Here is a 16,671-nt window from a genome sequence, read left to right on the forward strand (position 1 = left end):
CATACTCAGGAAAGCGTATTTAGCTGCTTTACAGTATCAGAATAAGGCCTGCAAGGCCTTGGGCCTACTTCCAGCCTCCTGGCACCAGTTTTACTGATACTTGTGACATTTGTAGGTGTTAGGCTTCAAGGGGATGAAGTCGCACCTTCTACCCAGGGTCATGGAGCTCCGCGCAGGGTGAGATTTCAGGGTTCACCCCAGGCTTGAGGTGTGAAAAATATACACTTCACATACTCAGGAAAGTGTATTTAGCTGCTTTACAATATCAGAATAAGGCCTGCAAGGCCTTGGGCCTACTTCCAGCCTCCTGGCACCAGTTTTACTGATACTTGTGACATTTGTAGGTGTTAGGCTTCAAGGGGATGAAGTCGCACCTTCTACCCAGGGTTATGGAGCTCCGCGCAGGGTGAGATTTCAGGGTTCACCCCTGGATGGAAGTGTGAAAATAAAACACTTCACATACTCAGGAAAGTGTATTTAGCTGCTTTACAGTATCAGAATAAGGCCTGCAAGGCCTTGGGCCTACTTCCAGCCTCCTGGCACCAGATTTACTGATACTTGTGACATTTGCAGGTGTTAGGCTTCAAGGGGATGAAGCCGCACCTTCTACCCAGGGTTATGGAGCTCCGCGCAGGGTGAGATTTCAGGCTTCACCCCTGGCTGGAGGTGTGAAAATAAAACACTTCACATACTCAGGAAAGTGTATTTAGCTCCTTTACAGTATCAGAATAAGGCCTGCAAGGCCTTGGGCCTACTTCCAGCCTCCTGGCACCAGTTTTACTGATACTTGTGACATTTGCAGGTGTTAGGCTTCAAGGGGATGAAGTCGCACCTTCTACCCAGGGTCATGGAGCTCCGCGCAGGGTAAGGTTTCAGGCTTCACCCCTGGCTGGAGGTGTGAAAATAAAACACTTCACATACTCAGGAAAGTGTATTTAGCTGCTTTACTGTATCAGAATAAGGCCTGCAAGGCCTTGGGCCTACTTCCAGCCTCCTGGCACCAGATTTACTGATACTTGTGACATTTGTAGGTGTTAGGCTTCAAGGGGATGAAGTCGCACCGTCTACCCAGGGTCATGGAGCTCCGCGCAGGGTGAGATTTCAGGGTTCAACCCAGGCTTGAGGTGTGAAAATAAAACACTTCACATACTCAGGAAAGTGTATTTAGCTCCTTTACAGTATCAGAATAAGGCCTGCAAGGCCTTGGGCCTACTTCCAGCCTCCTGGCACCAGTTTTACTGATACTTGTGACATTTGCAGGTGTTAGGCTTCAAGGGGATGAAGTCGCACCTTCTACCCAGGGTCATGGAGCTCCGCGCAGGGTGAGATTTCAGGCTTCACCCCTGGCTGGAGGTGTGAAAATAAAACACTTCACATACTCAGGAAATTGTATTTAGCTGCTTTACAGTATCAGAATAAGGCCTGCAAGGCCTTGGGCCTACTTCCAGCGTCCTGGCACCAGTTTTACTGATACTTGTGACATTTGCAGGTGTTAGGCTTCAAGGGGATGAAGTCGCACCTTCTACCCAGTGTCATGGAGCTCCGCGCAGGGTGAGATTTCTGGCTTCACCCCAGGCTTGAGGTGTGAAAATAAAACACTTCACATCCTCAGGAAAGTGTATTTAACTGCTTTACAGTATCATAATAAGGCCTGCAAGGCCTTGGGTGTGTTTCCAGCCTCCAGGCACCAGTTTTACTGATACTTGTGACATTTGCAGGTGTTAGGCTTCAAGGGGATGAAGTCGCACCTTCTACCCAGGGTCATGGAGCTCCGCGCAGGGTGAGATTTCAGGGTTCACCCCTGGATGGAAGTGTGAAAATAAAACACTTCACATACTCAGGAAAGTGTATTTAACTCCTTTACAGTATCAGAACAAGGCCTGCAAGGCCTTGGGCCTACTTCCAGCCTCCTGGCACCAGTTTTACTGATACTTGTGACATTTGTAGGTGTTAGGCTTCAAGGGGATGAAGTCGCACCTTCTACCCAGGGTCATGGAGCTTCGCGCAGGGTAAGATTTCAGGGTTCACCCCTGGCTGGAGGTGTGAAAATAAAACACTTCACATACTCAGGAAAGTGTATTTAACTGCTTTACAGTATCACAATAAGGCCTGCAAGGCCTTGGGTGTGTTTCCAGCCTCCAGGCACCAGTTTTACTGATACTTGTGACATTTGCAGGTGTTAGGCTTCAAGGGGATGAAGTCGCACCTTCTACCCAGGGTTATGGAGCTCCGCGCAGGGTGAGATTTCAGGGTTCACCCCTGGATGGAAGTGTGAAAATAAAACACTTCACTTACTCAGGAAAGTGTATTTAACTCCTTTACAGTATCAGAACAAGGCCTGCAAGGCCTTGGGTTTGTTTCCAGCCTCCAGGCACCAGTTGTACTGATACTTGTGACACTTGGAGGTGTTATGCTTCAAGGGGATGAAGTCGCACCTTCTACCCAGGGTTATGGAGCTCCGCGCAGGGTGAGATTTCAGGGTTCACCCCTGGATGGAAGTGTGAAAATAAAACACTTCACATACTCAGGAAAGCGTATTTAGCTGCTTTACAGTATCAGAATAAGGCCTGCAAGGCCTTGGGCCTACTTCCAGCCTCCTGGCACCAGATTTACTGATACTTGTGACATTTGCAGGTGTTAGGCTTCAAGGGGATGAAGCCGCACCTTCTACCCAGGGTTATGGAGCTCCGCGCAGGGTGAGATTTCAGGCTTCACCCCTGGCTGGAGGTGTGAAAATAAAACACTTCACATACTCAGGAAAGCGTATTTAGCTGCTTTACAGTATCAGAATAAGGCCTGCAAGGCCTTGGGCCTACTTCCAGCCTCCTGGCACCAGTTTTACTGATACTTGTGACATTTGTAGGTGTTAGGCTTCAAGGGGATGAAGTCGCACCTTCTACCCAGGGTCATGGAGCTCCGCGCAGGGTGAGATTTCAAGGTTCACCCCAGGCTTGAGGTGTGAAAAATATACACTTCACATACTCAGGAAAGTGTATTTAGCTGCTTTACAATATCAGAATAAGGCCTGCAAGGCCTTGGGCCTACTTCCAGCCTCCTGGCACCAGTTTTACTGATACTTGTGACATTTGTAGGTGTTAGGCTTCAAGGGGATGAAGTCGCACCTTCTACCCAGGGTTATGGAGCTCCGCGCAGGGTGAGATTTCAGGGTTCACCCCTGGATGGAAGTGTGAAAATAAAACACTTCACATACTCAGGAAAGTGTATTTAGCTGCTTTACAGTATCAGAATAAGGCCTGCAAGGCCTTGGGCCTACTTCCAGCCTCCTGGCACCAGATTTACTGATACTTGTGACATTTGCAGGTGTTAGGCTTCAAGGGGATGAAGCCGCACCTTCTACCCAGGGTTATGGAGCTCCGCGCAGGGTGAGATTTCAGGCTTCACCCCTGGCTGGAGGTGTGAAAATAAAACACTTCACATACTCAGGAAAGCGTATTTAGCTGCTTTACAGTATCAGAATAAGGCCTGCAAGGCCTTGGGCCTACTTCCAGCCTCCTGGCACCAGTTTTACTGATACTTGTGACACTTGGAGGTGTTATGCTTCAAGGGGATGAAGTCGCACCTTCTACCCAGGGTCATGGAGCTCCGCGCAGGGTGAGATTTCAGGCTTCACCCCTGGCTGGAGGTGTGAAAATAAAACACTTCACATACTCAGGAAAGTGTATTTAGCTGCTTTACAGTATCGGAATAAGGCCTGCAAGGCCTTGGGCCTACTTCCAGCCTCCTGGCACCAGTTTTACTGATACTTGTGACATTTGTAGGTGTTAGGCTTCAAGGGGATGAAGTCGCACCTTCTACCCAGGGTCATGGAGCTCCGCGCAGGGTGAGATTTCAGGCTTCACCCCTGGCTGGAGGTGTGAAAATAAAACACTTCACATACTCAGGAAAGTGTATTTAGCTCCTTTACAGTATCAGAATAAGGCCTGCAAGGCCTTGGGCCTACTTCCAGCCTCCTGGCACCAGTTTTACTGATACTTGTGACATTTGCAGGTGTTAGGCTTCAAGGGGATGAAGTCGCACCTTCTACCCAGGGTCATGGAGCTCCGCGCAGGGTAAGGTTTCAGGCTTCACCCTAGGCTGGAGGTGTGAAAATAAAACACTTCACATACTCAGGAAAGTGTATTTAGCTGCTTTACTGTATCAGAATAAGGCCTGCAAGGCCTTGGGCCTACTTCCAGCCTCCTGGCACCAGATTTACTGATACTTGTGACATTTGTAGGTGTTAGGCTTCAAGGGGGTGAAGTCGCACCTTCTACCCAGGGTCATGGAGCTCCGCGCAGGGTGAAATTTCAGGGTTCACCCGAGGCTTGAGGTGTGAAAATAAAACACTTCACATACTCAGGAAAGTGTATTTAGCTCCTTTACAGTATCAGAATAAGGCCTGCAAGGCCTTGGGCCTACATCCAGCCTACTGGCACCAGTTTTACTGATACTTGTGACATTTGCAGGTGTTGGGCTTCAAGGGGATCAAGTCGCACCTTCTACCCAGGGTTATGGAGCTCCGCGCAGGGTGAGATTTCAGGGTTCACCCCATGCTTGAGGTGTGAAAATAAAAGCTTCACATACTCAGGAAAGTATATTTAGCTCCTTTACAGTATCAGAATAAGGCCTGCAAGGCCTTGGGCCTACTTCCAGCCTCCTGGCACCAGTTTTACTGATACTTGTGACATTTGCAGGTGTTAGGCTTCAAGGGGATGAAGTCGCACCTTCTACCCAGGGTCATGGAGCTCCGCGCAGGGTGAGATTTCAGGCTTCACCCCTGGCTGGAGGTGTGAAAATAAAACACTTCACATACTCAGGAAATTGTATTTAGCTGCTTTACAGTATCAGAATAAGGCCTGCAAGGCCTTGGGCCTACTTCCAGCGTCCTGGCACCAGTTTTACTGATACTTGTGACATTTGCAGGTGTTAGGCTTCAAGGGGATGAAGTCGCACCTTCTACCCAGTGTCATTGAGCTCCGCGCAGGGTGAGATTTCTGGCTTCACCCCAGGCTTGAGGTGTGAAAATAAAACACTTCACATCCTCAGGAAAGTGTATTTAACTGCTTTACAGTATCATAATAAGGCCTGCAAGGCCTTGGGTGTGTTTCCAGCCTCCAGGCACCAGTTTTACTGATACTTGTGACATTTGCAGGTGTTAGGCTTCAAGGGGATGAAGTCGCACCTTCTACCCAGGGTCATGGAGCTCCGCGCAGGGTGAGATTTCAGGGTTCACCCCAGGCTTGAGGTGTGAAAAATATACACTTCACATACTCAGGAAAGTGTATTTAGCTGCTTTACAGTATCAGAATAAGGCCTGCAAGGCCTTGGGCCTACTTCCAGCCTCCTGGCACCAGTTTTACTGATACTTGTGACATTTGTAGGTGTTAGGCTTCAAGGGGATGAAGTCGCACCTTCTACCCAGGGTTATGGAGCTCCGCGCAGGGTGAGATTTCAGGGTTCACCCCTGGATGGAAGTGTGAAAATAAAACACTTCACATACTCAGGAAAGCGTATTTAGCTGCTTTACAGTATCAGAATAAGGCCTGCAAGGCCTTTGGCCTACTTCCAGCCTCCTGGCACCAGATTTACTGATACTTGTGACATTTGCAGGTGTTAGGCTTCAAGGGGATGAAGCCGCACCTTCTACCCAGGGTTATGGAGCTCCGCGCAGGGTGAGATTTCAGGCTTCACCCCTGGCTGGAGGTGTGAAAATAAAACACTTCACATACCCAGGAAAGCGTATTTAGCTGCTTTACAGTATCAGAATAAGGCCTGCAAGGCCTTGGGCCTACTTCCAGCCTCCTGGCACCAGTTTTACTGATACTTGTGACATTTGTAGGTGTTAGGCTTCAAGGGGATGAAGTCGCACCTTCTACCCAGGGTCATGGAGCTCCGCGCAGGGTGAGATTTCAGGCTTCACCCCTGGCTGGAGGTGTGAAAATAAAACACTTCACACACTCAGGAAAGTGTATTTAGCTCCTTTACAGTATCAGAATAAGGCCTGCAAGGCCTTGGGCCTACTTCCAGCCTCCTGGCACCAGTTTTACTGATACTTGTGACATTTGCAGGTGTTAGGCTTCAAGGGGATGAAGTCGCACCTTCTACCCAGAGTCATGGAGCTTCGCGCAGGGTGAGATTTCAGGGTTCACCCCTGGATGGAAGTGTGAAAATAAAACACTTCACTTACTCAGGAAAGTGTATTTAACTCATTTACAGTATCAGAACAAGGCCTGCAAGGCCTTGGGTTTGTTTCCAGCCTCCAGGCACCAGTTGTACTGATACTTGTGACACTTGGAGGTGTTATGCTTCAAGGGGATGAAGTCGCACCTTCTACCCAGGGTCATGGAGCTTCGCGCAGGGTAAGATTTCAGGATTCACCCCTGGCTGGAGGTGTGAAAATAAAACACTTCACATACTCAGGAAAGTGTATTTAACTGCTTTACAGTATCACAATAAGGCCTGCAAGGCCTTGGGTGTGTTTCCAGCCTCCAGGCACCAGTTTTACTGATACTTGTGACATTTGCAGGTGTTAGGCTTCAAGGGGATGAAGTCGCACCTTCTACCCAGGGTTATGGAGCTCCGCGCAGGGTGAGATTTCAGGGTTCACCCCTGGATGGAAGTGTGAAAATAAAACACTTCACTTACTCAGGAAAGTGTATTTAACTCCTTTACAGTATCAGAACAAGGCCTGCAAGGCCTTGGGTTTGTTTCCAGCCTCCAGGCACCAGTTGTACTGATACTTGTGACACTTGGAGGTGTTATGCTTCAAGGGGATGAAGTCGCACCTTCTACCCAGGGTCATGGAGCTCCGCGCAGGGTAAGATTTCAGGGTTCACCCCTGGCTGGAGGTGTGAAAACAAATCACTTCACATACTCATTAAAGTGTATTTCACTCCTTTACAGTATCAGAATAGGGCCTGCAATGCCTTGGGTGTGTTTCCAGCCTCCAGTCACCAGTTTTACTGATACTGGTGACATTTGCAGGTGTTAGGCTTCAAGGGGAAGAAGTCGCACCTTCTACCCAGGGTCATGGAGCTCCGCGCAGGGTTAGATTTCAGGGTTTACCCCTGGCTCAAGGTGTGAAAACAAAACACTTCACATACTCAGGAAAGTGTATTTAACTCCTTTACAGTATCAGGATAAGGCCTGCAAGGCCTTGGGTGTGTTTCCAGCACCCAGGCACCAGTTTTACTGATGCTTGTGACGTTTGCAAGTGTTAGGCTTCAAGGGGATGAAGTCGCACCTTCTACCCAGGGTTATGGAGCTCCGCTCAGGGTGAGAATTCAGGGTTCACCCCTGGCTGGTGGTGTGAAAACAAAACACTTCACATACTCATTAAAGTGTATTTAACTCCTTTACAGTATCAGAATAGGACCTGCAATGCCTTGGGTGTGTTTCCAGCCTCCAGACTCCAGTTTTACTGATACTGGTGACATTTGCAGGTGTTAGGCTTCAAGGGGATGAAGTCGCAACTTCTACCCAGGGTTATGGAGCTCCGCGCAGGGTGAGATATCAGGGTTCACCCCTGGATGAAAGTGTGAAAATAAAACACTTCACTTACTCAGGAAAGTGTATTTAACTCATTTACAGTATCAGAACAAGGCCTGCAAGGCCTTGGGTTTGTTTCCAGCCTCCAGGCACCAGTTTTACTGATACTGGTGACATTTGCAGGTGTTATGCTTCAAGGGGATGAAGTCGCACCTTCTACCCAGGGTCATGGAGCTTCGCGCAGGGTAAGATTTCAGGGTTCACCCCTGGCTGGAGGTGTGAAAATAAAACACTTCACATACTCAGGAAAGTGTATTTAACTGCTTTACAGTATCACAATAAGGCCTGCAAGGCCTTGGGTGTGTTTCCAGCCTCCAGGCACCAGTTTTACTGATACTTGTGACATTTGCAGGTGTTAGGCTTCAAGGGGATGAAGTCGCACCTTCTACCCAGGGTTATGGAGCTCCGCGCAGGGTGAGATTTCAGGGTTCACCCCTGGATGGAAGTGTGAAAATAAAACACTTCACTTACTCAGGAAAGTGTATTTAACTCCTTTACAGTATCAGAACAAGGCCTGCAAGGCCTTGGGTTTGTTTCCAGCCTCCAGGCACCAGTTGTACTGATACTTGTGACACTTGGAGGTGTTATGCTTCAAGGGGATGAAGTCGCACCTTCTACCCAGGGTCATGGAGCTCCGCGCAGGGTGAGATTTCAGGCTTCACCCCTGGCTGGAGGTGTGAAAATAAAACACTTCACATACTCAGGAAAGTGTATTTAGCTGCTTTACAGTATCAGAATAAGGCCTGCAAGGCCTTGGGCCTACTTCCAGCCTCCTGGCACCAGTTTTACTGATACTTGTGACATTTGTAGGTGTTAGGCTTAAAGGGGATGAAGTTGCACCTTCTACCCAGGGTTATGGACCTTCGCGCAGGGTATGATTTCGGGTTTCAACCCTGGCTGGAGATGTGAAATCAAAACACTTCACAGACTCAGTAAAGAGTATTTAAGTCCTTCACAGTAACAGAACAAGGCCTGCAAGGCCTTTGGCCTGATTCCAGCCTCCTGGCACTAATTTACTGATACTTGTGACATTTGCAGGCGTTAGGCTTCAAGGGGACAAAGTCGCACCTTCTACCCGGGCTTATGGAGCTCCGCGCAGGGTGAGATATCAGGGTTCACCCCTGGCTGGAGGTGTGAAAATAAAGCACTTCGCATACTCAGGAAAGTGTATTTAACTCCTTTAACGTATCAGAATAATGCCTGCAAGGCCTTGGGTGTGTTTCCAGCCTCCAGGCACCAGTTTTACTGATAATTGTGACATTTGCCGGTGTTAGGCTTCATGGGGATGAAGTCGCACCTTCTACCCAGGGTTATGGAGCTCCGCGCAGGGTGAGAAGTCAGGGTTCACCCCTGGCTGGAGGTGTGAAAATAAAACACTTCACATACTCAGGAAAGTGTATTTAACTCCTTTACAGTATCAGAATAAGGCCTGCAAGGCCTTGGGTGTGTTTCCAGCATCCAGGCACCAGTTTTACTGATGCTTGTGACCTTTGCAGGTGTTAGGCTTCAAGGGGAGGAAGTCGCACCTTCTACCCAGGGTCATGGAGCTCCGCGCAGGGTTAGATTTCAGGGTTCACCCCTGGCTCAAGGTGTGAAAACAAATCACTTCACATACTCAGTAAAGTGTATTTCACTCCTTTACAGTATCAGAATAGGGCATGCAATGCCTTGGGTGTGTTTCCAGCCTCCAGACACCAGTTTTACTGATACTGGTGACATTTGCAGGTGTTAGGCTTCAAGGGGAAGAAGTCGCACCTTCTACCCAGGGTCATGGAGCTCCGCGCAGGGTTAGATTTCAGGGTTCACCCCTGGCTCAAGGTGTGAAAACAAAACACTTCACATACTCAGGAAAGTGTATTTAACTCCTTTACAGTATCAGGATAAGGCCTGCAAGGCCTTGGGTGTGTTTCCAGCACCCAGGCACCAGTTTTACTGATGCTTGTGACGTTTGCAGGTGTTAGGCTTCAAGGGGATGAAGTCGCACCTTCTACCCAGGGTTATGGAGCTCCGCTCAGGGTGAGAATTCAGGGTTCACCCCTGGCTGGTGGTGTCAAAACAAAACACTTCACATACTCAGTAAAGTGTATTTAACTCCTTTACAGTATCAGAATAGGACCTGCAATGCCTTGGGTGTGTTTCCAGCCTCCAGACTCCAGTTTTACTGATGCTTGTGACATTTGCAGGTGTTAGGCTTCAAGGGGATGAAGTCGCAACTTCTACCCAGGGTTATGGAGCTCCGCGCAGGGTGAGATTTCAGGGTTCACCCCTGGATGGAAGTGTGAAAATAAAACACTTCACTTACTCAGGAAAGTGTATTTAACTCCTTTACAGTATCAGGATAAGGCCTGCAAGGCCTTGGGTGTGTTTCCAGCACCCAGGCACCAGTTTTACTGATGCTTGTGACGTTTGCAGGTGTTAGGCTTCAAGGGGATGAAGTCGCACCTTCTACCCAGGGTTATGGAGCTCCGCTCAGGGTGAGAATTCAGGGTTCACCCCTGGCTGGTGGTGTGAAAACAAAACACTTCACATACTCATTAAAGTGTATTTAACTCCTTTACAGTATCAGAATAGGACCTGCAATGCCTTGGGTGTGTTTCCAGCCTCCAGACTCCAGTTTTACTGATACTGGTGACATTTGCAGGTGTTAGGCTTCAAGGGGATGAAGTCGCAACTTCTACCCAGGGTTATGGAGCTCCGCGCAGGGTGAGATATCAGGGTTCACCCCTGGATGGAAGTGTGAAAATAAAACACTTCACTTACTCAGGAAAGTGTATTTAACTCATTTACAGTATCAGAACAAGGCCTGCAAGGCCTTGGGTTTGTTTCCAGCCTCCAGGCACCAGTTGTACTGATACTTGTGACACTTGGAGGTGTTATGCTTCAAGGGGATGAAGTCGCACCTTCTACCCAGGGTCATGGAGCTTCGCGCAGGGTAAGATTTCAGGGTTCACCCCTGGCTGGAGGTGTGAAAATAAAACACTTCACATACTCAGGAAAGTGTATTTAACTGCTTTACAGTATCATAATAAGGCCTGCAAGGCCTTGGGTGTGTTTCCAGCCTCCAGGCACCAGTTTTACTGATACTTGTGACATTTGCAGGTGTTAGGCTTCAAGGGGATGAAGTCGCACCTTCTACCCAGGGTTATGGAGCTCCGCGCAGGGTGAGATTTCAGGGTTCACCCCTGGATGGAAGTGTGAAAATAAAACACTTCACTTACTCAGGAAAGTGTATTTAACTCCTTTACAGTATCAGAACAAGGCCTGCAAGGCCTTGGGTTTGTTTCCAGCCTCCAGGCACCAGTTGTACTGATACTTGTGACACTTGGAGGTGTTATGCTTCAAGGGGATGAAGTCGCACCTTCTACCCAGGGTCATGGAGCTCCGCGCAGGGTGAGATTTCAGGCTTCACCCCTGGCTGGAGGTGTGAAAATAAAACACTTCACATACTCAGGAAAGTGTATTTAGCTGCTTTACAGTATCAGAATAAGGCCTGCAAGGCCTTGGTCCTACTTCCAGCCTCCTGGCACCAGTTTTACTGATACTTGTGACATTTGTAGGTGTTAGGCTTAAAGGGGATGAAGTTGCACCTTCTACCCAGGGTTATGGACCTTCGCGCAGGGTATGATTTCGGGTTTCAACCCTGGCTGGAGATGTGAAATCAAAACACTTCACAGACTCAGTAAAGAGTATTTAAGTCCTTCACAGTAACAGAACAAGGCCTGCAAGGCCTTTGGCCTGATTCCAGCCTCCTGGCACTAATTTACTGATACTTGTGACATTTGCAGGCGTTAGGCTTCAAGGGGACAAAGTCGCACCTTCTACCCGGGCTTATGGAGCTCCGCGCAGGGTGAGATATCAGGGTTCACCCCTGGCTGGAGGTGTGAAAATAAAGCACTTCGCATACTCAGGAAAGTGTATTTAACTCCTTTAACGTATCAGAATAATGCCTGCAAGGCCTTGGGTGTGTTTCCAGCCTCCAGGCACCAGTTTTACTGATAATTGTGACATTTGCCGGTGTTAGGCTTCATGGGGATGAAGTCGCACCTTCTACCCAGGGTTATGGAGCTCCGCGCAGGGTGAGAAGTCAGGGTTCACCCCTGGCTGGAGGTGTGAAAATAAAACACTTCACATACTCAGGAAAGTGTATTTAACTCCTTTACAGTATCAGAATAAGGCCTGCAAGGCCTTGGGTGTGTTTCCAGCATCCAGGCACCAGTTTTACTGATGCTTGTGACCTTTGCAGGTGTTAGGCTTCAAGGGGAGGAAGTCGCACCTTCTACCCAGGGTCATGGAGCTCCGCGCAGGGTTAGATTTCAGGGTTCACCCCTGGCTCAAGGTGTGAAAACAAATCACTTCACATACTCAGTAAAGTGTATTTCACTCCTTTACAGTATCAGAATAGGGCCTGCAATGCCTTGGGTGTGTTTCCAGCCTCCAGACACCAGTTTTACTGATACTGGTGACATTTGCAGGTGTTAGGCTTCAAGGGGAAGAAGTCGCACCTTCTACCCAGGGTCATGGAGCTCCGCGCAGGGTTAGATTTCAGGGTTCACCCCTGGCTCAAGGTGTGAAAACAAAACACTTCACATACTCAGGAAAGTGTATTTAACTCCTTTACAGTATCAGGATAAGGCCTGCAAGGCCTTGGGTGTGTTTCCAGCACCCAGGCACCAGTTTTACTGATGCTTGTGACGTTTGCAGGTGTTAGGCTTCAAGGGGATGAAGTCGCACCTTCTACCCAGGGTTATGGAGCTCCGCTCAGGGTGAGAATTCAGGGTTCACCCCTGGCTGGTGGTGTGAAAACAAAACACTTCACATACTCAGTAAAGTGTATTTAACTCCTTTACAGTATCAGAATAGGACCTGCAATGCCTTGGGTGTGTTTCCAGCCTCCAGACTCCAGTTTTACTGATGCTTGTGACATTTGCAGGTGTTAGGCTTCAAGGGGATGAAGTCGCAACTTCTACCCAGGGTTATGGAGCTCCGCGCAGGGTGAGATTTCAGGGTTCACCCCTGGATGGAAGTGTGAAAATAAAACACTTCACTTACTCAGGAAAGTGTATTTACCTCCTTTACAGTATCAGGATAAGGCCTGCAAGGCCTTGGGTGTGTTTCCAGCACCCAGGCACCAGTTTTACTGATGCTTGTGACGTTTGCAGGTGTTAGGCTTCAAGGGGATGAAGTCGCACCTTCTACCCAGGGTTATGGAGCTCCGCTCAGGGTGAGAATTCAGGGTTCACCCCTGGCTGGTGGTGTGAAAACAAAACACTTCACATACTCATTAAAGTGTATTTAACTCCTTTACAGTATCAGAATAGGACCTGCAATGCCTTGGGTGTGTTTCCAGCCTCCAGACTCCAGTTTTACTGATACTGGTGACATTTGCAGGTGTTAGGCTTCAAGGGGATGAAGTCGCAACTTCTACCCAGGGTTATGGAGCTCCGCGCAGGGTGAGATATCAGGGTTCACCCCTGGATGGAAATGTGAAAATAAAACACTTCACTTACTCAGGAAAGTGTATTTAACTCATTTACAGTATCAGAACAAGGCCTGCAAGGCCTTGGGTTTGTTTCCAGCCTCCAGGCACCAGTTGTACTGATACTTGTGACACTTGGAGGTGTTATGCTTCAAGGGGATGAAGTCGCACCTTCTACACAGGGTCATGGAGCTTCGCGCAGGGTAAGATTTCAGGGTTCACCCCTGGCTGGAGGTGTGAAAATAAAACACTTCACATACTCAGGAAAGTGTATTTAACTGCTTTACAGTATCATAATAAGGCCTGCAAGGCCTTGGGTGTGTTTCCAGCCTCCAGGCACCAGTTTTACTGATACTTGTGACATTTGCAGGTGTTAGGCTTCAAGGGGATGAAGTCGCACCTTCTACCCAGGGTTATGGAGCTCCGCGCAGGGTGAGATTTCAGGGTTCACCCCTGGATGGAAGTGTGAAAATAAAACACTTCACTTACTCAGGAAAGTGTATTTAACTCCTTTACAGTATCAGAACAAGGCCTGCAAGGCCTTGGGTTTGTTTCCAGCCTCCAGGCACCAGTTGTACTGATACTTGTGACACTTGGAGGTGTTATGCTTCAAGGGGATGAAGTCGCACCTTCTACCCAGGGTCATGGAGCTCCGCGCAGGGTGAGATTTCAGGCTTCACCCCTGGCTGGAGGTGTGAAAATAAAACACTTCACATACTCAGGAAAGTGTATTTAGCTGCTTTACAGTATCAGAATAAGGCCTGCAAGGCCTTGGTCCTACTTCCAGCCTCCTGGCACCAGTTTTACTGATACTTGTGACATTTGTAGGTGTTAGGCTTAAAGGGGATGAAGTTGCACCTTCTACCCAGGGTTATGGACCTTCGCGCAGGGTATGATTTCGGGTTTCAACCCTGGCTGGAGATGTGAAATCAAAACACTTCACAGACTCAGTAAAGAGTATTTAAGTCCTTCACAGTAACAGAACAAGGCCTGCAAGGCCTTTGGCCTGATTCCAGCCTCCTGGCACTAATTTACTGATACTTGTGACATTTGCAGGCGTTAGGCTTCAAGGGGACAAAGTCGCACCTTCTACCCGGGCTTATGGAGCTCCGCGCAGGGTGAGATATCAGGGTTCACCCCTGGCTGGAGGTGTGAAAATAAAGCACTTCGCATACTCAGGAAAGTGTATTTAACTCCTTTAACGTATCAGAATAATGCCTGCAAGGCCTTGGGTGTGTTTCAGCCTCCAGGCACCAGTTTTACTGATAATTGTGACATTTGCCGGTGTTAGGCTTCATGGGGATGAAGTCGCACCTTCTACCCAGGGTTATGGAGCTCCGCGCAGGGTGAGAAGTCAGGGTTCACCCCTGGCTGGAGGTGTGAAAATAAAACACTTCACATACTCAGGAAAGTGTATTTAACTCCTTTACAGTATCAGAATAAGGCCTGCAAGGCCTTGGGTGTGTTTCCAGCATCCAGGCACCAGTTTTACTGATGCTTGTGACCTTTGCAGGTGTTAGGCTTCAAGGGGAGGAAGTCGCACCTTCTACCCAGGGTCATGGAGCTCCGCGCAGGGTTAGATTTCAGGGTTCACCCCTGGCTCAAGGTGTGAAAACAAATCACTTCACATACTCAGTAAAGTGTATTTCACTCCTTTACAGTATCAGAATAGGGCCTGCAATGCCTTGGGTGTGTTTCCAGCCTCCAGACACCAGTTTTACTGATACTGGTGACATTTGCAGGTGTTAGGCTTCAAGGGGAAGAAGTCGCACCTTCTACCCAGGGTCATGGAGCTCCGCGCAGGGTTAGATTTCAGGGTTCACCCCTGGCTCAAGGTGTGAAAACAAAACACTTCACATACTCAGGAAAGTGTATTTAACTCCTTTACAGTATCAGGATAAGGCCTGCAAGGCCTTGGGTGTGTTTCCAGCACCCAGGCACCAGTTTTACTGATGCTTGTGACGTTTGCAGGTGTTAGGCTTCAAGGGGATGAAGTCGCACCTTCTACCCAGGGTTATGGAGCTCCGCTCAGGGTGAGAATTCAGGGTTCACCCCTGGCTGGTGGTGTGAAAACAAAACACTTCACATACTCAGTAAAGTGTATTTAACTCCTTTACAGTATCAGAATAGGACCTGCAATGCCTTGGGTGTGTTTCCAGCCTCCAGACTCCAGTTTTACTGATGCTTGTGACATTTGCAGGTGTTAGGCTTCAAGGGGATGAAGTCGCAACTTCTACCCAGGGTTATGGAGCTCCGCGCAGGGTGAGAATTCAGGGTTCACCCCTGGCTGTTGGTGTGAAAACAAAACACTTTACATACTCAGTAAAGTGTATTTAACTCCTTTACAGTATCAGAATAAGGCCTGCAAGGCCTTGGGTGTGTTTCCAGCATCCAGGAACCAGTTTTACTGATGCTTGTGACATTTGCAGGTGTTAGGCTTCAAGGGGATGAAGTCGCACCTTCTACCCAGGGTTATGGAGCTCCGCGCAGGGTGAGAATTCAGGGTTCACCCCTGGCTGTTGGTGTGAAAACAAAACACTTTACATACTCAGTAAAGTGTATTTAACTCCTTCACAGTATCAGAACAAGGCCTGCAAGGCCTTGGGCCTACTTCCAGCCTCCTAGCACCAATTTACTGATACTTGTGACATTTGCAGGTGTTAGGCTTCAAGGGGATGAAGTTGCACCTTCTACCCAAGGTTATGGAGCTCCGCGCAGGGTTAGAATTCAGGGTTCACCCCTGGCTGTTGGTGTGAAAACAAAACACTTTACATACTCAGTAAAGTGTATTTAACTCCTTCACAGTATCAGAACAAGGCCTGCAAGGCCTTGGGCCTAATTCCAGCCTCCTGGCACCAATTTACTGATACTTGTGACATTTGCAGGTGTTAGGCTTCAAGGGGATAAAGTTGCACCTTCTACCCAAGGGTATGGAGCTCCGCGCAGGGTGAGATATCAGGGTTCACCCCTGGCTGGAGGTGTGAAAATAAAACACTTCACATACTCAGGAAAGTGTATTTAACTCCTTTACAGTATCAGAATAAGGCCTGCAAGGCCTTGGGTGTGTTTCCAGCATCCAGGCACCAGTTTTACTGATGCTTGTGACATTTGCAGGTGTTAGGCTTCAAGGGGATGAAGTCGCACCTTCTACCCAGGGTTATGGAGCTCTGCGCAGGGTGAGAATTCAGGGTTCACCCCTGGCTGTTTGTGTGTAAACAAAACACTTCACATACTCAGTAAAGAGTATCTATCTCCTTCACAGTAACTGAACAAGGCCTGCAAGGCCTTGGGCCTAATTCCAGCCTCCAGACACCAGTTTTAATGATCCTTGTGACATTTGCAGGTGTTAGGCTTCAAGGGGAGGAAGTCGCACCTTCTACCCAGGGTCATGGAGCTCCGCGCAGGGTTAGATTTCAGGGTTCACCCCTGGCTCAAGGTGTGAAAACAAAACACTTCACATTCTCAGTAAAGTGTATTTAACTCCTTTACAGTATCAGAATAAGGCCTGCAAGGCCTTGGGTGTGTTTCCAGCATCCAGGAACCAGTTTTACTGATGCTTGTGACATTTGCAGGTGTTAGGCTTCAAGGGGATGAAGTCGCACCTTCTACCCAGGGTTATGGAGCTCCGCGCAGGGTGAGAATTCAGG

Source organism: Triturus cristatus, chromosome 8 (assembly GCF_964204655.1).
Source record: "Triturus cristatus chromosome 8, aTriCri1.1, whole genome shotgun sequence".
Lineage (NCBI taxonomy): Eukaryota > Metazoa > Chordata > Amphibia > Caudata > Salamandridae > Triturus > Triturus cristatus.